The sequence below is a fragment of the Elephas maximus genome, chromosome 9, assembly GCF_024166365.1.
Source record: "Elephas maximus indicus isolate mEleMax1 chromosome 9, mEleMax1 primary haplotype, whole genome shotgun sequence".
Taxonomy (NCBI): domain Eukaryota; kingdom Metazoa; phylum Chordata; class Mammalia; order Proboscidea; family Elephantidae; genus Elephas; species Elephas maximus.
In genome coordinates, this window is record NC_064827.1 from 46,515,186 (window position 1) to 46,540,079 (window position 24,894).

Consider the following 24,894-nt stretch of genomic DNA (forward strand, 5'->3'; position numbering starts at 1 on the left):
GAAGCAGATTGCCACATTTTTCTCCAACAGAGTGGCTGGTAGATTCCAACCTTTGACTTATGACTTTTGTTAGCAGCTGTGCGTTTAACCGTTTCAACACTAGGGCTCCTGAGAATGTGATTAAACCCATTACTCTCAAGTTGCTTCTAACTCATAGCAACCCTATAAGGCAGACTAGAACTGCCCCGTAGTGTTTCCGAGGAGCACTTGGTGGATTTGAACTGCCGACGTTTTGGTTAGAAGCGGTAGCACTTAACCACTACGCGACCAGGGTTTCTGAGAATGTGATTAGGAATGGGAAAAGAAATTTAAGCAGATATGGCTTATATGTTTTTTTTATGGCTTATATGAGAGCTAAGGAAGCAATCCAGAAAGGAGACATGTTTTCCACTAAAAATAGGTCATCTTTGAGAGAATGAATAAGTGACCAGGCAAGGTTTGGAGACTGTTGGGAGATCTCTCTTCACTAATACACAGATAATGGACTTTCTCACCTAACTCCCTGTTCTTGGTAGCTTCTAGTAAGCTGTACAATTCATTTTTGAGACATGAGCAGTGAATGTCTTCTTCTGTATCCTAGAATCTTGGGAGTAAGAACATGCCTTTATGTCATCATTTCTCTCGGAAAGCAACAATTTAATTGTCCTAAGGAGGTCATATAATCCTCATGATAAGTGCTTGGTTTCTTTTGCAGACATCATCAGAACCTCTCTTTGTGACTAGATAACACGTTAGCTTCCTTAATCTGGAAGAATCATTCAACTTAGAATTCAAGGAACCATGGCTGTCATCTGGTATTGTCCCCTCATTTTACAGAAGAGAAACTGTAGCCCAGAGAGGTGATGTGACTTTCCCATATCCGTACCGCAAGGTAGGACAGAACTAGATTCTAGAATTCTAAGGCACTGCTTTTCTATCAGCAGCTCACCAGAAACACTAGCTCTTCTTAATGGTCCTCCTGCAGTTCCCCAACAGCTCATGGTTCGTGAACTACCAAAGTCTTGCTTTAAACTGTCTTTATTATAGTTCTGCATTAAGATCTTTAATATTGAAAACATGCAATCAGTTTTAAAAAAAAAATCAGTTTACGTGGTATAAATAAAACTCTTTTAATCAAAGGATTCCATTCCCCATCCAGCCTGGATTTATATTTATATCACTAAACTTCAAAAAGCATAATTCCATAGTAGACTCTCAACCATGTTGAATGAATGAATGACTACCTGTAGGCCCATTAAACAATCGTGCCATTTTCTATCGAAAGAGACTTTGGAGGTCATTCAGTCCCATTCCACCTTTCTCCTGAGGCCTGTTGAGTGAGCGGACTTGGGCAAGTGGCAGAACCAGTACTGGAACCCATTTTTTTCCTGTTCCCCCTACCAGTGTTCTTTCTTTAACTCTGAGCTGCTTCTCATTAATTTGATTTGAAAGTATTAAAATTGCCAATTTACTTGTGGTTTGGTATGCAAAATCAGTGTTTCTAACAGTGAAATTTCTTTTTGAAACACCCTTCCATACAAAATGAAAGGGTCTGGCTTTTTTTTTTTTTTTTTTTTTAACCATATGGAATTTGATCACTCTGAGGAAGAGCAGAAACTTGTCCTAAATCACTGCAGACAGTAAAGCTGAAATTTGAAGCAGTAAACTATTCTATTTTGGGAACAATAGATATGAAGTCAGGAAAAGTTAGGCATTCTAAGAAGGAAATTGTATAGAAAGCTAACTATTAAGTAAGCTCTCAGAAGTATTTGAATGCAAAGAAGATTAATACAGATAAGGGAAGGTATGGGCACTTAGCAGATGACAAATGGCACACTCATTGCCATAGAGAAAGCAAACTTTTAGCTGAAATGGTACTTATGGGAAATAAATTTAAACCTCAGATGCTTTAGTCAGGAAGTCTCATTAGGATGCAACACAGTTTCTCATTATGGGTTATTACAGAGTGTCACTAAAAAAAGGAGGGATGTCTGAGAGGGACAAGGCACAACCAAACAGCAGTATGAGAAATTTCAGTCTGGCTGCATCTTGTTCTATGTTAATATTGGATCATTTGATGCTATCCTCTCACCAAGAAAAGCAAAAACAGCGACAAAAACGGGGCTGAAAAGTGATGTACGTTGAAATGATGGCTATTAGAGTAAAACTGTTTTGAGATCCTTAATGTATATTTTATTCCTTGATTTATTCATCCATTCAAAAAATATGGAAGGAAAATAAGATATTGTCTTTCTCAAGGAGGTCTCAAGAGGACAGACATGTAGATAAATCATTGGTATGTGATGTGCTGGGTGGTTTATTGCAGGCATATACCAAGAGGCACAAAGAAGGGACTGGGAAGACTTTATAGAGGAGAAGATACTTTTGACCAAGATTTGAAGAATGAAGAAGAATTTGACTAGCAGGTTGGAGGCAAAGGTGGAGAAATGAGGAAGCTTCCCAAAAGGAGGTAGTAACTTAATGCAAAGTATTTAGCAGTGGAATCTTAGGCAAGTGTCTTAGGCTGGGTTCTCTAGAGAAGCAAAGCCAGTAAAGCCTATCAAGGAAATGGAGTTCACTGTTGTAGAGATTGAAACATTCCAAGTCTCTGGGTCAAGATAGAGGCTTCTTCTGATTCACGTAGCCACAGGGGCTGACAAACCCAAGATTGGCAGGTCAGAGAGCAGGGCTCTTGCTCCAGACTGTGAAGAAATTTGGCAAGACTGCAGGTAAACTGCTAGCTCAAGTCCCAAGAACTGGAGGTCAGACAAACAGGAGCCAGCTGCAGGATCCAGAGCTGGCAAAAGCCCACGAGCCTTGCCAGAATGTCCATTATATTCGGTGTAGTCCACACGCCCAAGGAAACTCCCTTTCAACTGATTGACTACTCACAGCAGATCCCATCACGGAGGTGATCACGTTATATCATATCTTATCATGGTAGTGATCACACTATAACTTCCAAACCACTGAGAATCATGGCCCAGCCAAGATGACACACAGCCTTAACAATCACAGTAGTTTATTTTATTTCTGGAGCCTTGGTCTCTTTCTCACTAAAATGAGCATAGTAATCCTCACTGCATATAATTGATCATATGCATTACTAGTATTGCCAGCTCTGTAGTAATTCTCTTAACCTTTACTCTATGATGTAGGTATTCTTGTTATCCTCCTTTAAAGAGGAAAAAAAAAAATTGAGGGGTTATGGAACTTTTCCAAGACCATTGTTGTTAGTTGCTGTCAAGTCAGTTCTGACTCATGGGTACCTCATATGTGCAGAACAGAACTGCTCCACAGGGATTTCAAGTTTGTGACCCTTCAGAAGCAGATTGCAGGCCTATCTTCCAAGGCACCTCTGGGTGGGTTCAAACTTTTTGACTAGTAGCTGAGCGCTTAACTGTTTGCACCACTTAGGCACTCTATTTTTCAAGATTATTGTTAGGTGCCATCGAGTTGGTTCTGACTCATAGCAGCCATATGTACAACAGAATGAAACACCGTCTGATCCTACACCATTGTCACAATCATTGTGCTTGAGTCCATTGTTGCAGCCACTGTGTCAATCCATCTTGTTGAGGGTCTTCCTCTTTTTTGCTGACCCTCTACTCTACCAAGCATGGTGTCCTTCTCCAGGGAACTGGTTCCTCCTGATAACATGTCCAAAGTATGTAAGATGAAGTTTTGCCATCCTTACTTCAAGATTATACAGGTTAAAAGGTGGCGACATAGGGATTTTAACCCAGACAATTTGACTCCAGTGACTGCATTTTTTAGCACTATGTTCTATGCCTCTTATTACATGAGACAGTGTATGTAAAGCACTTAGCACAGTGCCTGGCACATAGTAATAAATAAATTGTAGCTAGTTTTACTATTATAAAATATCGTGTGCCTCAGGAACACAGGGCTTGTGATATGCAGGCATGGGGGTGAGGTGGAGATAAGTCTCCAGTGTTAAGTGCTCTGCTAAAGAGTTTGGATTTTATCACAACGTTAAGGAACAACGGGTATCTTCAGCAGGAGAGTGACTTGTCAAAGCTGTGGTTTAAAAAGTTCACAGGCAGCATGTGGAGGATGAATTGCAAATAAGGAAGGCTGAGGGTTACTACAGCCTTGGCAAGAAATGGAGGCTTGAACTAAAGCAAATGGCAGCAAGATGGAGAGGAGGAGACATGTATAAAAGATGCTAAGGAGCCAGAGTTGACTGGACTTAGTGACCAGTAGGGTATGGAGACGAGGAAGAGGGAAGAGTGTTGGGTGTCCCCTTAGTTTCTGACTTAAGTGCCTAGGGGGAAGGTGGTACCACCACCAGTTGAGATACGGAGGCAATACAGAAGGGGCAATTTAGGGAAAAGATGTGAGTAATTTGGTTATTAATCTTTATCTACAACACACACTTTTTTGAATTAAGCTTTTTATTTTGAGATAATTGTTGATTCACATGCAGTTGTAAGAAATAATAAAGAAAGATAAAGCTTACTTTATCTCCACCATGGCTTCAGCATTTCCCTTGTTTTCATTTATTTCCCCTAATACTGCTCACCTTGGAGCAGAATTTGGTACACCATGTATAGAGGGCAGACTGATGAGGGAAGCCGACCCCAAGGAGCAAAGGGCTCATTTAGCCTGGGGATCTGGGTGGCATTGAGAGAAAAGGGAGCTTTGGTTGCAGGTACCTAGGAGCCCTTTTAAAGACCAAGCTCCTCAGAGGAGAGTTCTTGGATAAAGGCCTGGATTTGGGGATGAAGGACATAGAGGAGATAGGTGCTGGAGCGGCTTTCTTGATCCAGGCCAGGTTTGCTCCAAAGGGCTGCAATTTTTTTTAATAAGGAACATACTTGTTAACATCTGTCTGTGCTTCACTCGATCACCAGAATGATCTAACATGCCCATCTGATAGTGTCCCTCCCTGTTCAAAACTTCCATGAACTACCATTGTTCTGAGAACAGAGTGCTAACGCCTTGGCCAGGAACTAGTGCTAACTCTAGTGCTTCTACTCTCCTCAACTGTCCTTCCCTCACTCAGATCTCTTTCTTCTTGGGTTCTTCGATCCTGTGGCGTCTGCTTGGAAGGCTCTCGCCTTTTTGTTAACTAGGCTCCGTTGGCCTTCCCTCCAGGAAGCTTTCTTCCCTTATTCAAGCAACCCGCGGCCCCTCCTGAGGCTCCCTTGGTACTCTGGGATCTCGCTATTACAGGGACTGAACTAGTCCACTGGGCTGTAAATTCCATGAGGGTAGGGCCTGAGCTTTATTCGATGCTATATACTCTGTGTCTAACACAGGGCATGGATCTAGTAGGTGTTCAGTAAATACTTCAGCACCGAAAAGCGTTCTTGGATAGAGATGTACACGTGGGTATGATGGACAGATAGGTGGTAGGACCAGAGCCAGGGCAGTGAGCGAGATAGCACAGAAAGTCAAAAGAGGGTTGAGTGCAGAGCCCCAGGGCACTCCAGCATGTTGGGGCTGGGAGCTTGAGGAGCCCTCACGGAGGCCACGAAGTGGTAGGAGAGGCGGAGGAAAAGTCGTCGGGAGTGCGTAGTGTCCCAGCCGCGGAAGGCAGAGTTCGCAGAGGCAGGGCGGTGGCCCGCAGTGCTAAATCGAGGTCCACCTCATCTGTCTCTCCTGGCCCCGAGGACCGCCGCCCCGGGTCCCGCGTAGCTGGGGCTCTTCCAACAGCCTTGGAGCCCGAGAGTCTGGGGGAAGGTGGAGTGCGAAGGCGTAATTTCTTGGCATTCTTCTGGATTCCAGTTCTGGCCTTGCCGCCGCAGCTCTGCCTGACCGTGTGTAGCCCCTTCCCTCTACCCGCCTCAGTCTCCCCGTGGGTGCTCGGCGGAAGCTGCGCGCCCAGGCAGGGAGCTGGGAAAGGCCGGGGAAGGCCGGAGCCGGGTGGGAGCGGGACCGCCCACTGCGGCGGGCCGGGACCTCCGGAGCCCGTGGAGGCGGCGCGCGGGGCTCCTCCCCCGGGGTGGGGGTCGCGGCGCCCGCAGCTGGCGGCCCGCAGCTGCAGCCTCAGCACCTGCCGCGGCCAGACGGCGCGGGCGCGGCCCGGCCTTGCGCGCCCCCTCCGGCTGCAGCCGCGGCGCGGGAGGCGGAGCCCCAGCCGAGCCCGAGCCGAGCTGCTGCCCGAGCCTTGGCCGCGTCCGTGCCCGCCACCGGGCGGGGCCGCCCCTCGCCGAGAGCGTCAGCCCGCCAGGTCCGCGTTCGCGCGGGCGGCGCTTCCTCTGCAGGTAAGGGCGAGGTCTCGGCGCCGCAAAGTTTTGGGGGCACTGCCGGTCCCTACGCCCCGGCCTGCACCTCCAAGAGCTGCAGGCTCTCTGCCGCTCGGCTTCCTCCGCGCCGCCCTCCGCCGTGCGCTCCGCCTGCAACACCGGCCCTGGGCGACCCGTGTCCGCCTGCCGTCCTAGTGTCCCCACTCCCGGCTCGGAGGGCGCGTCCGCGGGCTCGCGCGGCACCCTGATTAGGGCCCGCAACGGTTAAATCTTCACACAGTATCGATTTGTTGCTTAAGTTTTGGAGATCTGCATGGTGTAGTGAAAAGAGCGGCAAACTGGGAGGCGGGAGACCTGGGTTCACGTGCGGCTGTGGCCAGCGCCAACTTTCTAGTCACCTCGGTCCAGCTCTCCCTATCTGGCCTTGACGCCCATACCCGGACTAAGAGGGGTACGCCAGGGATGATCACCTGAAGCGCCATGCCTGTATTGCAGTTTTGTGAGTTGAGGGTCCCCCTGAGTGTTTCAGCACTGGGACCCCATAGGGTGGAGAGAGAACGTTGGAACCCACAAAAGTCAATTTCAGGGTCACGTCGTTAACCTGCGACAGCTTCCGCAGAGCTTTAGGAGGGGTGTTGAGTCAGCCCCTGGGAGTAGCAGATGTTCCCTGGGCTGGGAGTCGAGGACCTTGGCTTCTGGTGACTCCTCTGCTGTTCAATGACTGTGTGACCTTGGGCAAGTCCCCTCCACTGGTTTCGCTGCCTGTATAATAGGGGTAGAGGGTACGCGCTAGATGATCGATGAGGCCCTTCCATGTAAACTCTGGAGAAGAGTAACCTCCGGGTCTCAGTGCTTAGGGTCAGTTTGGGGTGGAAGCAATGTTTCACCAAGAATCCACCCAGCACTTGCAAATGGGCATTTAGAAAATAAAGGAGGCATTTGCAGTTTGCTTTGGGAGGAGTCCCAAAATAGACATGGCAAGGATTGGTGAATACACTCCTTGCCTCCCTCAATGCTTTGGATCATCATAAAATATTCAACGGCATAATGGTTTGTTTTCAGAGTGGCTTATAGATCAGGAAGTGTTTCTGTTTGTGAGTCGGTTATTTTTGTAAAACCTCAAAATGGTTGTTTGAAAAAAAAAAATAATGCACTGTTTGGGGGTCCTGATATAGAGGCCAGCATCTTTTTGTTTCTAGTCTAAAGCGATGGATGTTTTCCAACCAAGACGATTTAAAACCACTCCAGACTCAGCATCCTTTGGTGGGTATTTAACATAGGTATGGTTGAAGAGGCCTACAGTTTTTGGGGGGTTTGGCAAGTCCATATTTTCCAGGGACAGATGAATTCAGCCACAGTAAAACAAGCACCAGGTAGTTAAACTTTGACATGCTAGAAGGTAAACTTTCTTCTTTTGGCCAGTCTCTTGTCCCCTGTTGAGCTCCAGTTAGCATCTCTGGAGTCTGTGTGAAATGCATTACTATGAAAGGATTCTTATTGAAGTGATTTTATTATTTTATTTCCTTCCTAGACATCCTGGTTTTAAGTTTCAAGCTTTATGAAATCAGAGGACTGATGAGAGTGTGCTTTGTGACGGGAGCAGGAAAATGGTGGAGTTGTGGTACACATGTTTGCTGTTCCCAAATGATGCTCTTTCCTCAAAGCTAATTTGCCCAGAACCTTTTTTTTCCTCAAATGACTTCAAATGCCAAAAGTCTTTTTCCCTCTTCATTTTTCATTGGTTCAACAAGCACTTTCTCACCACTCATTCAGGAGGAAGCAAACATGAAAAAATCCACCAGGCCCTACCCTCTAGGAGATCAGGTTCTAGTGAGGAAGAAAGAGGATTATGGCGCAGGGTATTCTGGGATTTGTCACATGCGACCTGGATTCAGAGTGCCCTGGGAACACTCAGAACGTGAATTCCAACTGAGGAGACTGGAGAAATCTGCACCATGGAAGATAGAGGGAAGAAGAAGATTTCAACAGGTAGAGAGAAGTGGAAAAGCCATTTTTAGATCAAGGAACAGGTATAAGAAAAGGCACAGAGGCCGGGAAGCACAGAGCATGGATGGAGAACAGTGAGTCTGGTGGAAGCACAAGAGAAGGCAGAACAGATCAGAGCAGAGGACAATAAAAGGCAGTTCAGGAGGCAGACACATCTGGGCTTGAATCCCCACTGGTTTGGGGATATTGGGCTGATTATTAGATAGATACTGCCCAGCCCCATAGGGCTCATTTCTCATTTGTAAAAGGGGAATAATAATAATCCCAAACTCAAAGAACTAGATGAAATCATGTGTGAAAGTGCCTAGCAACGCGTTTGCGATACAATAAGTACTTGATACAAGCTTGAGGCCCTGGTGGGGCAGTAGTTAAGAGCCATGGTGTGCTACGGCTGTGAACCAAAAAGGTTGGCAGTTCAAATCCACCAGCTGCTCCTTGGAAACCCTATAGAGCAGTTCTACTCTGTCCTATAAGGTCGCTATGAGTTGGAATCAATGGCAACGTTTTTCTTTTCTTTTTTTACACAAGTTAGTTTCTTTTATCAGTGTGTTCATGGACAAGCTTAGTAAATGTTGTTAGACACTGTTGGAGTATATAAAGGGTGCTTTTTGTTTTTGAGTGTGTGTTGGGTTAGGACCTCACCACGATTTTACAGTGAGGATGAGTTCCTGTGACAAGGTGATCTATGCTCAAGGTGTCTCCTGAGCCTGGGGGAGCTTTCTGTTATTACGAGGGTGCTCAAATCAGACACAAGCATCAATAGTAGCCAGTGCCCTGTAAATCATGTTAGTGGTGGGAGGCCACAGAGGATTAATCAGAGCCTCAGTCCCTGCCGCCCACAAGTTTATCACTGCAGATGGGCACATGTGCCCAGGGACCCAGGTATGGGGATTTGACAGTCAGACACAGTTATAAATATATCAGCTTTGTCCTCATATCCTGGGAACTGGACTCGGGGTTCTGAGCTCTGGACCCTGACTGCCTTCTGCCCTAGTGTAGGTTGCTAGGGGAGGTGCAGCGGTCAAGGAAGAGAGTGAAGAACTAAGCTGCAATACCGTATGATCTTCTGTAGTACTATGTAGAATCCACGGTACTGCCCTTCATTTGTTCATTCAACAGTTATTCATAGAGTACCTACTATGTGCCAGAGACTGTTCTAGGTGCCAGGAGTCCATTGCAGCAAAAGGAAAGGTCCCGGCCTTCCTGGAATTTATATTCTAGTTGCAGAAACCTGATAAAATAGTAAATATATATTATTGTTGTGTGCCGTCGAGTTGATTCTGTCTCATAGCGACCCAATAAGACAGAGTAGAACTGCCCCGAAGGGTTTTCTAGGCCGTAATCTTTTTCTTGCAGAGTGGCTGGTGGATTTGAACTGCCGACCTTTTGGTTAGCAGCCAAGCGCTTTAGCTATTGTGCCACCAGGGTTCCTTGGAGAAACATAATAAACAAGTAAATACATAAATAATTACTGATTATGATAAGAGCTGAGAAAGAAATAAAATGGGTAATGTGAGAGAAAGTGATGTGGGGGAGGGGACACCATCTGAAGGTGGTCAGGGAAGTCCTGTCTGAGGCATTGAGACTAAAGGTGAGAAGGAGCCAGCCATGTCTAGAGCTGATAAGAATACAGACTTGCAGACTCTGGGGCCATATCACATGGACTTGAATACTGGCCCTTCCACTAACTAAATAAATTCTGTGATCAGGTTGTTTAATCTTCTAGGCCTCAGTTTCTTCATCTGTAAACTAGGGATAATAATAGTACCTGCCCGAAAGAGTCGTTATGAGGATTAAATGAGTTGATAAATGTAAAGTACTCAGAATAGTGCCGGGTATGTAGTAAGCACCAAATAAAAGTTAAATTACAGAACAAAAAACAAACAAAAAAAACCACTGCTGTCGAGTTGATTTTGACTCATAGCAACCCTGTAAGACAGAGTAGACCTGCCCCAGAGAGTTTCCAAGGCTGTAAATCTTTATGGAAGCAGACTCCCACATGTTTCTCCCTCAAAGCTGCTGATAGGTTTGAACCTCCAACCTTTCAGTTAGCAGCTGAGTGCTTTAACCACAGGCCACCAGGGCTCCACAAAGTTAAATTAAGGGGGAAAACTGTTCCAGGCAGAGGGAACAGTGAATGCAAAGACCTTGAGGTCTGGAAGGGCTTGGTGCGCTCCAGGACTAGACAGGCTGTCTGCACAGATAGTGCTATCCCTACCATTACTGGGGAGACTCCAGAGCAGGTTCTCTGCCCCTTGAATACAAGACTATGTTTTAGGCGTTTTGAAAAAAGGAACACCCAGCCACAGCACTCTGACCTACAAGATCAGGCCCAGAGTGGCTTGGCAAGCTGCCGTTGCTGCTTTGGGGACTCTCACTGTAGACCCACTTCTTCAGAATCTCTTTCTCTCCCTTCTTCCTCCCCTTTCATTTTCCTTCTGTCTTCTTCCTTCTCTTTCCCTCTCTGCACCCCCCTTTCTTCCTCCTCCTCCCACCCCTCTGCAGGCCCTGAGAGTAGTACCCCTGGAGGTGCTCTTTAACGTAAAGGTTGATATGTAAAGGGGGAGCTTGAGTGGGGTTGAGCCTGTGGTGCCACCAGCCCTGGTACCAAAGCACTGTCCCTGCTAGGTCACAGGGCCATCATCCCACTAAACCCTCCCAGCCTGGAAACTCCACAGCAGGGATGGGTAGCCATCTATGACCGTGCCTTCTCCCTCAATCCTTCCTTAGTGAAATCCAGTAGTCACTAAGTCCCATCAATTTTACTTCCAAAATTTCTCTCAAACATGTGCCTATCTATCTATTCACTCTTCAAACATCAGGCTTCTGCTCTCTGTACTCTAAAGGATGACTCTGATCATGTCATACCCCTTCTCGGAGACTTTCAGTGGGTCCCCTGTGTATGGGTAATGCCATCTGAAGCCCCTTTGCCCAGCAGACCTAATGGCCTGTCTCCATCCCTTCCTTCAGTTCCCCTCCCCCTGCCCTCCACACATAATCCTCTAATGCACCCAGAGATCATGTGCCTCTAGGCCTCTAGGCATTTGCTCCTCCTTCTAAGTAGCCTGTGCCTCACTCAGCCTTGGTGGTCTTGCCTATGCCTGAAGGCCCAGCTCGAATCCTGCCTCTTCTAGGGAAGCTGTCTTCCTGATCCCCACATCCCAGGGTGTTCATCCTTCTCTGGTCTCCCACTGAAATTGTTACCTCCTGTGGGGGAGCCCTTGCAGTCAGTCTTGAGGGATTTTGTGTGTGGTCACTTGTATGTGTGACTACGCCCACAAGGAGCTTCTGGGAGATCTGGCATAATGTCCCTCTTACCTCCACCCCACAGCCCTTCTCACAGAACATACTCTTAGCACAAGGTCAGTATACGTTTGCTGTCGTGGTGTGACAAAAGCCTGAAGTCTAAATTATTTGAGTTGAACTGGGAACACCACGCCAATGCTTAAGGGTTGTGGTCCTCAGCTGACCTCTCTTGCCACACTCTGATGCCTTGACATGGGGATCCTTCATTAGCTAAAGAATGATGCAACCTCAAAAATGAGCCTGAATTTCGCTGGGCAACACGGCCTATTTTAAATAAATATACGATGTGACATTTAACTCTTCAAGCTAGATGAATTTGGCAATAATTATTTACATTACAAAAGGATTCTTTACTATACCAAAAGATTTAGTCCGAAAAGCTTTCAAATACCAAACGTGCCTGTGTACTTAACACCATTCAGTATATAAAATCTTGATTTATGCACAGATGTTATAGCTGTACTTCTATATTCTAAGATATATACTAAACTTAAGAGACATTCATGGAAACAGGAGTAACACTGGCTTAAATCTGTTCTGGTAACTACAGATTACATTCTGTAGCTCTGAAAATAGGAAGATTTTAAATTTTATTTACTTTTGTTATCGTTGCAAGTATGTAACAAAACATTTGCCACTTCAACGTTTTTTACATGTACAATTCAGTGACTTTAGTTATGTTCATCGTGTTGGTCAACCATCACCATTATCTAAGATATGAATTTGTGTCTCATTTTTGTGCAGGGGCCATGCTAATCTTCTCTGTGTTGTTCCAGTTTTAGAATATGTGCTGTCGAAGCAAGCACAGGGTTTTTTTTTTTTTTGTTTGTTTGTTTTGACTCTCCATCTGCCGGACAGTGGGAAGCCTGATTCGGTGCTTGGCTAATTGGTTTAAGGGCAATAGCCATTATTTTCACCGAAGTGACATAGCATGTTCAAGGACCCACCTGATGTTTGGAGACCTTTTTGCAGTGGTTAGAAACGGTTCAGGTTTCTAATCATTTCATAAGCTGGCTGCTAAATGACGTGTGCCCTCAACACTGGTTCTTTCAGGGGGAAAAGAAAGCCCACCACTAATTACAGGCTAGAAAGGTAACAGTGGGAATCTTTTGACTTCTTCTGAGGAATGACCTGAGAACTTCAGCTGTTTCAGTTAAAGGGTGACATGGCAAATTTTCAAAATCCTGAACGGAAAGAGCTTCAGAGGAATCCACGCGGATGCAGCAGTGCTTATTCTCTGAGATCTTGACTTAAGAGAAGACAGATGCGCCGGCAAATGAGAAACGCCGTGCTTCCTGTTCTCTGAGTGTCCACAATGCAGGGTGTAGGCTAGCGCTTGTTAAGACCAGCACCCTTTCCCAAAAAACCCTCTCCAGGGGTAACTTGTGAACATTAACACATTTAACTTCTGAATTACTGCTCAAGTTTGTTGTTTTCCTTGTTCCACATGTAGAATTTAGAAGGATCCAAAAGAAAAATCAATTGCTAAAATAAAGTTGGGGGTGCTATTTGTTTTTATGGAAATAATTCAGTTGGTAGTTGGAGGTTCCCTTCTTGCTGATTTTTCCTAGAAAAGGACATCAAACCCAGGCTATCCAGATCTCCCCTGGTACTGGTGCAGGTGCCTTTGGCTCCTGGTCAGGGTAGAGGGTAATGTCTATGTGGTTATGTACTCTTCCCCTTCCTTCCTGCCTGAGCAGGGAGGAGGCAGCAAGGGGAGAGGCATTTTGTATGTAGGGGCAGGAAGAATTGGTTATTTCTTTCCCCAGCTCATTTCTAAGTAGTTTCCGTACTTTGTTCTTCACAAAAACTGTGTAATAAGTTCTCTAGTGAGAGTGTGCTCTGTCTATATGCCGAAAACCTAGATTCACATGTACGTTATGGGGTATTTAGCTGAGAGTCAGACTCTCAAACAGGGTTACAGGTCAGGAGATGATCAAGTGCAGCCTTTGTCTCGTGCAGGAATCCCCCAGCATCTCTCTGCTCAGACCTGCCAATCCCCGAGCCACTGCTATTCTACTGACTGTCTGGTGGTATACTGATTATTAGAAAATCCTTCATAATGCTGAGTCAAAAACTTTCTCTGGGCAATGGCTGCCCCATGGCCTTGATTCTGTCCTTTGAAGCACCACACAAAAATCTATTTCTTCTCTATGACAGCCATTTAGTTCATTTGGGCATTCAAACACAAGGATCAGGTCCCCTGAATCTTTACTTCTTTAGCTAAAATGCCCCAGTTCGTCCAGTCCCTTGAGAAGGACAGAGCCAAGAGTTGAACACAGCTGTACAAGTGGAAGTCCGACCAGCCCAGAGAAGGGCAAGATCATTACAGCCTCACTTCAGAATCTGTTTGTGTTAGCACAGCCTGAGGTTGAGTTAGGTTCCCTCTGGGCCCCCCTAGAGTTTGCTGTTGGCTCCCTCTTCTGGACTCTGCACTGGGCCACAAGGGAATGGCATGTACTTTGGTGTCAGGGAGATGGACGTGTCTTTTGGGGGAGCACTATTCAGCCCACTACAGATCTCTTTGACTCTCTACTTTCTCTCCTTTTGCGACTGTCTTTTCCCTAGATTGTATTTGAAGCCACCTGTCCAGAGTCACTGGCCTCACGTCTTTACTCTGCATGCTTTGTGTCTCTTCCTTCCTTCCTTCAGCATCCTGGCTGCTGCCCTAGACGGTGCCAGGGCTGCTCCCTTCATCCCTGTTGCACAGCTGTGGGTGGGGCCCTCAGGGATTAGGTGGCCTGGGTCAACACAGGTATTTCTGGTCCATTTCTTCATTTTTAGTGAAGCATGCTCTGGTTAGAGGAATTTTCATCAATGGGAAGTAGGAGCTGTCAGTATTAAAATATTCATTACCAGTCCTTAGTCTTAGGGAAGATCCTACAGTGAATGTATTCTAGATTGAGAAGGAACACCTAGAGGAAGACTTCTGTCCTTGCATTTTCCCCTTAATTTAGTCCAAGATTGGCTCATTAAACTTGAAGGGCATTACTTATATTTTCAGCGCCCAAGTATCTTTTTCTGTAAAAAAGCTGCTCCCATGCAGCTCTGAAAGTGTGTAATAGCGTGATCTTCATGCCCCTCAACTAGCCTGCTCGTGCCCTAGCCTGACTCAGAAGTTCCATGGTCCTTATGTGGGATCACCAGTCTACTCCTTCCCTCTTGGCTCTCCAGGTGCAGGTCACACTAAAATGTGCTTTTCTCCAAAATGTGTATACACCACTTTGTTTGCAGTTGACATTCCAGAGCCCCCAAAAAGCCTAGAATAAGCAGGCCAGGAGTGTTGAGTCTGGTGAAGTCAGTAGCAGAGCTGAGGAAAGGCAGAGAGAGGACAGTGGCCTCGGAGGATCTGGCCTATGAGGAGGGTGGCCTAGGAGGAACATGTCACTGCTGTAACCAAGATCACCGTTTCACATCTGCCCAGAGCATCCTCCTGAACTCCTGCTGTACACCTTTCAATGTGCTTTATTAAGAAAGGCCTGCACAGGAATAGGAGCTGGGGGAGACAGATGAATCAGTCCCTGCCCTGCCTGCAGCTGGCAGTAAGTCAGTGCTGCACATAGTGCTATGGTTTAGAGACTCTTGGGAGACCAGCAGGCTCCCGGGGGATCCAAAAGGCTTTCTGGAAGAACTGGAATTTGAACTGAGCTCTAATAAGTGAGTAAGAACTAGAGAAAAGGAAAAAGGCAGAGAGAACAATATACCCAAAGGTGCCCTCAGTTGTGTCCCCACAGTCAGGGCTCCTGATTGCCCCTTTCCTGGTCATCCAATCAGAGCTGAACTGGAGGAACTTCAGGCTTGAAAGAGACCTTAAGGACCATCTAATAGAACAGATAATCAAATGTACTGCTTAGAGCTCTAAGGACAGGAGGAGAGCTGTGATCCAGAGATCTCTGGTTCTCAGTTTGCTTGCTGGGTTTAAATAACAGTAATTTTCCATTTTGACATGGTTTGTTTGATATAGCCACTTTGAAATGTCCTCGCATCAGAATGATCTGCTTTGTCTGGGAAGTCTTTCCTAGGGTGAGCCTTTCCTCCTCTCTTCTCATTCTTCCTCCAAGATAACACTTCCCAGATTGCATGGTCGTGGGGTGTTTCCATGTAGCCTTGCCTCACTTGCCTATGAGCTTCTCCAGGCCGGGGACCTAGCCCTGCTGTTTTCTCAATCCAGAGCCTAGAAAAGGACCTGGTCCAGGGCTAAGGCTCAGCATATATTGTTGAGTGATGAAATGAATCAATGAGTAAATGAATGAATGACTGTATCTATGACTACTACCTTAGTTGCACCTGGCTCCCAGCTGCTCTCTTTTTGCTCTCTTTATAGTCGGCAGTGGTATCCTGGCTAAGTGAAGAGTTTAAGTGGACTTCTGTGTTTCTGCATGTTATACCTGCTCCCAGTTTTGGCCTGGCCTGTCAGCCAAGTGCTAGCAAGGACTCTGAGGAATGGTGCCCACTCTGCAATTTTAGGGGGTGGGCAGGCAGCAGACCTATCCTCCAGCTCTGGAGCTACTGCTTTCTGTCCTGGGACACAGCCAAGTCCGCCTGTGAACTTCTTACATGGTCCAGCTGGCTCTTTCTTGGTATGCTGTAGCCTTAGGACTAGGGTCCGAAAGGCAGTGGGGTGCAGGGCAACGTTTGTGAGCTTTTGACTCATTCAGACCCAGGTTTACTAGTTTCATGACCTGAGGCACGTTATTTACTTGCTTATATAATTGATTATGTGCGAGTGTTAAACTTATAGAAAAGAAGATACAGGGAAGACATGATCTCTGTTTTCTACCTCCACATGGTAAATATTCTATAAGTGTTAATTTTTTTTGTAATATTATCTGAAGGGTTGTCACGGAGAAGAGGTATTAGACTTGTTCCACGTGTTTGAGGCTGTCCAGAACCAAACTTAGTTTTGTTCCCTTTCCAAATTCCGTCAAGTCCCCCACAACACCTCCCAGTCACCTATTCCTCAAGCTTGCAGCATTGCTGAGATCTTTGATTTTTTTTCTTTCTTTACTGATTGCCACTATCTTTTTGTGAGAATTTGAAGAGGTTGCTTCCCCTCTGTGGGCCTTGGTTTTCTATCTGTGGACTAGGTTATTTCTATGGCTTTTACAGCTCTGACATTGCATTTCATTCCACAACATTGATTGATGCTCTAGAATGTGGAAGATGATGTTCAAGGACCTAGGGCACATAGGGATGGAGAAACAGCCCCCAGCATTGTAGAGGTCACAGCCCAGTGTGGGGACAAACAAGCCAATCAATGTGATGAGTGCTACTGTAGAGGGATGAATCCAGGGCTGAGGGAATCTCAACCAGAACAGGGAGAGACTAACCACTTGGGGAATGTAGGGATCTTTGCCCTCAGGGAAGAATTATCGAGAAATGTTTGTTGCCTGCATGAAACCATGAATAATGGAGAGGAATTCCTCCAAGGTGGCATCAGGATATTTGCTTTGAATTGGAATGATCAGTGTGAAATTCCCAGCAGAGATGGCACGTGTTAGGAGCCTTCTTACCTCTCCTCTCCACCTACCTTTCCTCAAAGAAAAAAAAAAAAAAATCCAAATATGTTGACCTTTATGCATAGAAGCTCTTGGGGTGCGTGGCTCAGTTTAGCAAGTACCATTTGTGTGTCTGACTGAGAAATGTCTAGGTAGATGCAGAATTACATGCCTAATAAGAATTAATCTATCTTTGCCACAATTGTGTTCAGAAGCTAATTTTCAAAGAGAGTGTCAATTTTCCCAGCTGTCTGGATGACAGTTAGATACACACAACCTGTACACGTATATCCTCTTGCTTGCATTTATTCTACCCAATTTAATTTGGTTAGAGTCTATAAACTTTTATTGATTGCCTCTTATAAGTTTAGCCCAGTGTTGAGAGGCCAGGGGTACAAAAAAATGTATCACCAGCCAGAAGTTTCTTTTTCTAGCTGGATTAATAAGACTGAAACCCAAGAATCAGAGAAGGAAACCATCTATTCACTGGGGAATGCTGAGTAGGTTGGTATGATTGCCAGGATTCGACCCCAGGCAGACAGGTCTAGAGAGATGGATGGTGAGGATGGAGTCTGCATTGGAGATGGACCAGGGATTACAAGCCAGAGCACAGATGCAGGGGGTAAGGGTGAGGGACTGGAGAGGGGAGGTTGGGGCAGTGAGGTAGAGGGGAGAATAATTTAACGGATAAATTCAGCATGAGCTAATTTTTCAGTCTCATCTTCAGCCCTCATTTTCATGCTCTAAAAATGAAAACATTCCTTCAACACATCACGTTCTGTCATGCCTCTGGACCTTTGCTTGTGCTGTCCCCTTTGCCAAGCATGCCCCTTCCCTCCTCATCTACCAGTAAAACTCTTAGTTATCATTCAACTCAAGCGTCCCTCTGCTGTTCCAGCCTCATTGACCATCTCTGTCCTGGGTTCTCATAGTGCTTTGTGTATACTCCTCTCTTAGTATGGTGCCTGGTACATAACAGACATCCAAGAGACATCAGTTGAATAAATGAATGAGTGGATAAACAACTGTCTTAGCCATCTAGTGCTGCTATAACGGAAATACCACAAGTGAATGGCTTTAACAAAGAGAAATTTATTTCTTCACACTAAAGTAGGCTAAAAGTCTAAATTCAGGGCATCAGCTCCAGGGGAAGTCTTTTTTCCCTCTGTTGACCTTCTCGTCAGTCTTCCCCTGGACTAGGAGCTTCCCCGCGCAGGAACTCTGAGTCCAAAGGACACGCTCTGCTCCCTGCACTGCTTTCTTGGTGGTATGAGGTTCCCCTCTCTGATCTCTTCCTTTCCTTTTTATCTCTTGAAAGATAAAAGATGGTATAGGGCACACCACAGGGAAACTCCGTTTACCTTGGATGAGGGATGTGATCTGAGTAAGGGTGTTATAATCTCACCCTAATCGTCTTTAACATAAAATTACAATCACAAAATGGAGGACAACCTCACAATACTGGGAATCATGGCCTATCCAAGTTGACACATATTTTTAGGGGACACAGTTCAGACCATGACAATAAGTTTGTTGGGTTCTGTATTTGACTCACCCTCTGGAACTATGAAATATTTGTCGAGAGAGGAATGAAGGGCACTGAGTTGAAAATGTGACTGGCAGGTGCAGAGCAGGAAGACCACTGGGCTGCCCCTGGGGTTGGGGTAGAGGAAATACGGCTTTCTGATGAATAGAAGCACACAGTAAAGAAATACTCTGAAAAAATATATAAGTAGATACTAAACATTTAGGGAGGGGGATCTACCTGAAGAATAATAATAATAAAAAAAAAAAACTAAATAAATGCGCCAACACCTCCCTTATAAATTACTACATTAGAGGTGATGAGAGCAAGTAGCCCTCCCACTGACTGACAGAGTAAGATTGGGATAACCTTTCTGGAGAACTATATAAAATGCCTTAAAAACTTGTGTGTAGTATTTTACACAGCAGTGCCACTTAGGAATTTATCCTAAGAGAATAATTAGAGTTGTATATGTTTGTCTCAACATTGTTTGTAATAAAAACATTGCTAAAATAAACCAAATGTCCAGCAACAGAGTATTAGCTTTAAAAATGGCACTTCCATAAGGTGTAGACATAAAAAAAAATAATAATGTTATAGAATAATAAAGATATAGGAAGATGTTTACAGTATATTGTTCTAAGAAGATCAGGTTATAAACCAGTAGATACAGTAAGATCCCAGTTATCTATTTACACACACAGACACAGACACACACACTCAAACAGGCTAGAAGGGTAAATAGCAACTTGTAGATTATAATGGATGATTTTAATTTTTCCTTTCCAAAGAAGAAAAATTTTCAAAATTTCCTACCAGACACATGTATTACATTTGTAATGAGAAAGGGGCGGAGGGAGGAGTGTTCTTTAAGAAGGAGAGCTAAGTTTTTGGAGAGTATTGTTTGAGCTTCAGTGAGTTGAAAGCAAGATGGGCACATGATTTGTCTTGCAAATTCCAGACAGGTAGTGTTTTCAGAAGGAAGAGTGGTCTTGGGTCCATTTATGTGAGTATATTTATAGAAGTGAAAGCTTTGGGGGAAGGAAATGGATTGATTTTTTTTCCCCTTGAACTTTTGAAATTATTTTTTCCACTCCATTTGTAATTGAGCCGAGGGAGCTATTCTTATTTCTTCCTTTCTCGGGCACTGCGTTAGGCCTAAAAATGTTAACTGGCTTAGGATGTGGGTTTTGCTAAAATGATTCTCCTTGAAGTCTTCAAAGGACTCTCTCTCATGCTTAAAAATGGGGTGTCAAGGGAGACCACTTTTTGGAATCTATTTTGCTCTTCTGCCCGATGTATTTTCCCTTATATCCTTTGGTAACTTTGGATTTCCAAGTTGGAAACCACCCATGCATTGGTGTGATCGTGAGCCCCATCAGCCACATGTAAAGAGTTCGGGAGAGTGCACCTGTGTTGGGCGCTGTTGGAAAGGTTTATTTAGGGGCCAGTCTGGCATCACCCTATCCTGTGGACGTAACATTAGTCTGTAGAAAAACAGATCAGAGCTGGGTAGAATCTCTTTAAATATTAATTAAAGTGATGCCTTTTGCCACATTTCCAAAGAGCTTCAAGCGTTTCACAGACATTACCTCATCATTAATTTTCACAGTGTTCTTGGGTGAGAAGCTGATGGCAAGTATTATGGTCTCCATTTTGGGTAGAACATAGCAGGTATTTTGGACAGTAAAGTAATTTTAGGAGTTGTCCTGACCAGATATCAGTTGATAAAAGAAAGTAGTGGTAAGTTTTTTGGTGTCTTCTTTCATGGTTGTCCTGCATTACCCACAAATTATAGTATCTTCTTGCACTTTGCCCCACCGACATTTATTGAGTGCCTACTGTGAGCAAGGCACAGTGTTGAACACTTCTAAATAGGAGTAATATTTGAACCTCCTTAGTTTCACACTTAAGGCCTTTGGTGATCTGGCTTCTACCTGCCATTCCTATCCTGAATCCCTCAACCCTGCTTCATATCTCTTTGTCCCACACACCCTTCATTCTGAGCTGAACCTTTCGTCTTTAGGGTAGCCCTGTGCCGTCTTTTATTTATACACTTTCTATGCCTTGCCCGAGCCATGGCCTATAATGCCATCCTCACCACCTCTGCAAGTCTCACTGTCCCATCTTTCATGCCCAGTAACCTCTTCCACAAAGCCTCCCCTGGTAGGTCACACTATACCCACATGTGGACGTGATCGCCTGCCATCAAACTCCCAGGCATTCTACCATCCCCTCTGCTTTGGCCCTTATTGTTTCTAATTTGGTAGTAATTGAAGCTCCTTAACTGTGGGGATGGTTCCAGTTCATCTTTGTGTCTTTAAGCACCTCTTGTAGAAAGCGAGTACTTGTTGTAGAAAGGAAGGAAATGGACATAATTTCAGGCCAGAGGTCACCAGTTTGTACAGAGTCCTGTGGGGTGCAGAGAACAGAGGTCACTGATAGGCACCCACTCAACTTTTGATCTTATTTACTGAGGCCCCTGACTCCCTGCAGGCCTGTTCTGTCCTCTCTTTGTATCAGTGCCTGCACTGTCTTTCATTTAACACTTGTGTGTTAAAACCATCCTCCTCTCATAACATTCTGGGAAGACACAGGAAAAGAAAGACAATTGGAGCAATTTTAAGAAGATTACCCCTGTGCTTATTTTCTTTTCAGCTTTTGCCATGCAAACCATCCACACTGCATGGGATCCGAGAACTGCAGAGGGCTTTCTTCAGAGCATTTTCCATTCAAGAACTGGCACAAGGGCTGAGATCGTCTTGTGCTCCACCTGTAGCTGGCTGTGTGAGGCTGGGCAGGTTATTTAATCTTCCTGTGGCGTCATTTCCCCATCTGTTAAGGGGGGATAATGAGCTTGGTGGTGACCTATCTCCCTGGGATGCTGTGAGACTTAGTGAGCTAATGCCATTGTTATTAACTTTAACCAAAAATGGCTGGGCAATACCAGTGGGAGACAAGGTATTGCTGTAGCTTGGACTACAACCATAAAATGGATGCATCATGAGACCTTTGGGGTCATCTTCTGCATTGCCCTCGGCATAGAGGAAGCCAGTTTGCCCATCAAGGACCTCTAGGGTTTTCTCTCTCAGCTTGTTCAAATGGCTGAAGTCTTGAGGGTGAGAATGGCATCTGGAGGGCTTCTGGGACTGTTGTGCTGAAAGGAAAGAAGCCAAATTCATGTTGAAATGTGTAGCTGCAGCGTCCCACATCCAGCAGTTAAGGAAGACCATGGTCCTGTGTGGAGTGGGGCCTGGGCCACAGACGGGTCATCCAACTTTGCCTGCATGGCATAGCGGTCAGTTTTACTTGGGCTTATTGACTCGCTATGGAAAGGTCATTTGATATTCACATTCTTGTGGCTGCAATCTTGGGAATGTGGCTTTTTATCTTTAAAAATAGCTGTGTGCTGGGAGGCCCGGGAGCAGTGTCCTGGGATGGAGGGGTGGTGCCAGCATGGGGCTGCTGAGGAAGTGGGGCCGACTTCTTTCCTTGCAGGAGTCCCTTCAGCTCTGCTTGACTGGTGAGTTGATGTCTTTTCATTCTCTATGTCCCGTTTTCTCTAGACTCCTCAGAAAGGGAGCATTTTTTTTTTTCTATCGTACCTTCCCAGTATATATTTTTAAAATCATTTTCCACAGTGTATTTGTTTTTGAGCACTTAACATTTGTGAAACCTGTTGAAGTCAAAGTTCTTTTGGTCTTCATCACTGCAATTTGTTTGTCATGGGTTCTTCTCAAAACTCACGTCTGTTTTGTGCTTTCAGATTGTAGTATCTTTAATCATTTTATATATAGACAAGATGATTATTAAATACCATTGGAATTAAATTTCCAGCTGGCTTTCAAAATTGTCGAATTATAAGATGTAAGCCCTGAGACTGGAGATTTTCAGGTTAAATACCTCTGTTTCAGATGGTACAGTGAGTATCCTGAGAGGGTAACAGTGACAGAATCAGAACTTGAACGGAGGTCTCCCGACTCCTTTGTCCATAACTGCTTGGCCTACCCTGTAGAGTTTGCGTGGCAGAAGGTACTAAGTAAATATTTGTTGAATGAAAGAATGAAATAACAAATAAATGAAAAACAAAGCAAAACAGAGTACAATTAGTTAGAAGCAGTCTAATTTATCACGGCACTCAGAGAGGCAGCAAGTCTTGAAACTTAGATAATATACCTAAGTGACTGGAAAATTTTATCTATCTGCAAATCTCTTTAATACTTCAAGTTTCTACTTAAATCCCCCTTTACTTTCATTATTTACCCACTGGTCTTTTCATTCTGCCACGGCCTTAAAAACCCTATGGAGCAGTTCTACTGTGCACATATAGGGTTGCCATGAGTAGAAATCAGCTGGAAGGCGACCACCATCACCACGGTTTGCATGACATATGTTAAATGTGAGGGGGAATGTATTTGAGTTTATAATTTATTAGGAAGGAGAGAACATGTTCAGAAATAACTACAATACAAGCCAGCTAGTGATAAATACATGAGGATCATCTCTAGAAAAAGTTATAGAAGCCTAGAGGCTGTAGAGGTCATGTGTTGTGGGGGAAAGCATCATGGAAGACTTCATGGAGGAGGTAACATTTGAGTGAGGCTTCAAAAGAGGTAGAATTTTGACATGGGAAGCTTGGGATGGGTAAGGAACATCCTAGAAAATTTTTTTTTTTTTTTAGAGAGGTGGAAAAAGATAAAGGCATAGCAGAGGCACTCAGTGCAATTTGTTTGTCTCAGGGGTCATTTGAAGGTGATTAGAAGGAAATGAGCCTAGACAAGTAGGTCAGAGCCAAAGGGAGACGGTCTTTAAGCCCCGCTTAGGAGTGTCTTCTTTATCCTGAAGGCAATGGGGAGCCATTGAGAGGACCTGAATAAGGGTGGGGCGTGACCAGAGCTGTGCTTTCTTTAGTAGGAGTTATTTGCCATCAGTGTACAAAGTAGATTGAAGTGTGTGCGGGGTAGGCTTTTGTTGTTTTTATTTTGTAATTATTTTGCAGCCTATGTTGATATATTGAAAAATTGCCTTAATGTTTTGTTAAGAGATAATTGCTTTTCTTATTATGGTCATTGGATTTTGATGTAAGCATTCAGGGCACAGATTATAGTCTGGAGGAATCCAGCTTTAATTTTATAATGGGAATCTGCAGGAAAATAGAATTTGCTTAACAGAAATAGCTTTATAGGAAATTTCCAGAATGAAGAAACTCACCTTTCCTTCCTTCTTTCCTTCCTCCCTCCATCCTTTCCTCTCTTCCTTTCTCCCATTCCCTACGTCCCTCCCTTTCCCTCTGTCTCACTCCCCGCTCCTTTCCTTCCTTTTTTAGCAATTTATTTTAAACAAAAACTACTTATATTCATTTTACCTGATAATGACCTGATAATTCCCGGTCACATAAAACCTGTAAGTATTGAACACTTTTCAAGTGTGGGCCTTTCTTGCTTCCTCCTACCCAGCCTTCAGAGCAGTTTTCACTCTCTGTAGGACTTGCTTTGTTAAGGCAGCTGAATCACACTCATTTTACAAGGGTCTGCCTTGTTCCAGTGGCTGTTTATGTAAGACTAGTTGTAGGAATTTTGAAAGTCACAAATATACTGTTACTTTTGGTATTTGTAATATAGAGAAAACTCTGATACTGTTGATTTTTTTTCAGTAGAGCTGTTTTTATTAGGCCTGGGTTTTGGCTAGTTAGCACCATTAGTTTCAATCTTTCAACCAGTATTTACTGAACATCTATTAAGCACCGAAGAATCATGGTGAATCAGAGAACCTCGGCCCTGCCCTCACCGACCTTATATTTTACACATATATTTTTTAGCAGGGGATATATATAAGTAAATAGTCAAATATAGTTCCAAGAGAGGGAGAGTACTGAATATGGGAGTACCTGATGCAGAGTTGAAGATCAGAGAAAATTTAACAAGCGGGATGTAAACAGAGGCCTAAAAATCAGTTGGGGTAGATTAGTGAGGATGGCGCAGGACTGGCAGCATTTCATTCCATTATATATAAGGTCGCTATGGGCTGGAACCAACTCAGTGTCACCTAACCTAAGGGCTGGGAGGTTTGGAGGGAAATAGAGAATGACTCCTAATGGGTATGGGGCTTTTTTTTTTTTTTGCCTGGTGGCAGGGAGGGGAATGATGAAATGTTTTAAAATGGATTGTGGGGATGGTTGCACAACTGTGAGTATACCAAAAACCACTACTTGTATACTTTAAATGGGTATATTGTATGTTATATGAATTATATCTCAATAAAGCCTTTTAAAAAGTCAGTTGGGGAAGCCAGGCAAGGAGGAGCGGGAAGAATGTACCTGGCGATGAAATGGCATGTGTGCAGGTTCAGCAGCAAGAGCGAAACT

The 24,894-nt window shown here is 44.6% G+C and overlaps 1 protein-coding gene and 1 non-coding gene across 10 annotated transcripts in view; one reads left to right on the top strand and one right to left on the bottom strand.

Moving 5' to 3' along the window:
* Positions 1–24,894, top strand: part of FRMPD1 (FERM and PDZ domain containing 1) — a 173,148-nt gene that overhangs the window by 64,016 nt on the left and 84,238 nt on the right. Inside the window, exons 1-2 of one of the 9 annotated variants that reach the window (XM_049895802.1) lie at positions 6,087–6,212; positions 7,726–8,183. The exons of 6 other annotated variants lie outside the window; for them this stretch is intronic. The gene's annotated coding sequence lies outside the window, so the exon portion shown is untranslated. Of the gene's footprint in view, positions 1–2,258; positions 2,450–6,086; positions 6,213–7,725; positions 8,184–24,894 lie in introns of those variants that run through there. 2 more of the 9 variants (XM_049895803.1, XM_049895801.1) reach the window with 2 other exon arrangements.
* LOC126083473 (U6 spliceosomal RNA) lies at positions 12,207–12,313 on the bottom strand. Its single transcript, XR_007518818.1, has one exon. It is a non-coding gene; the product is annotated as a U6 spliceosomal RNA (small nuclear RNA).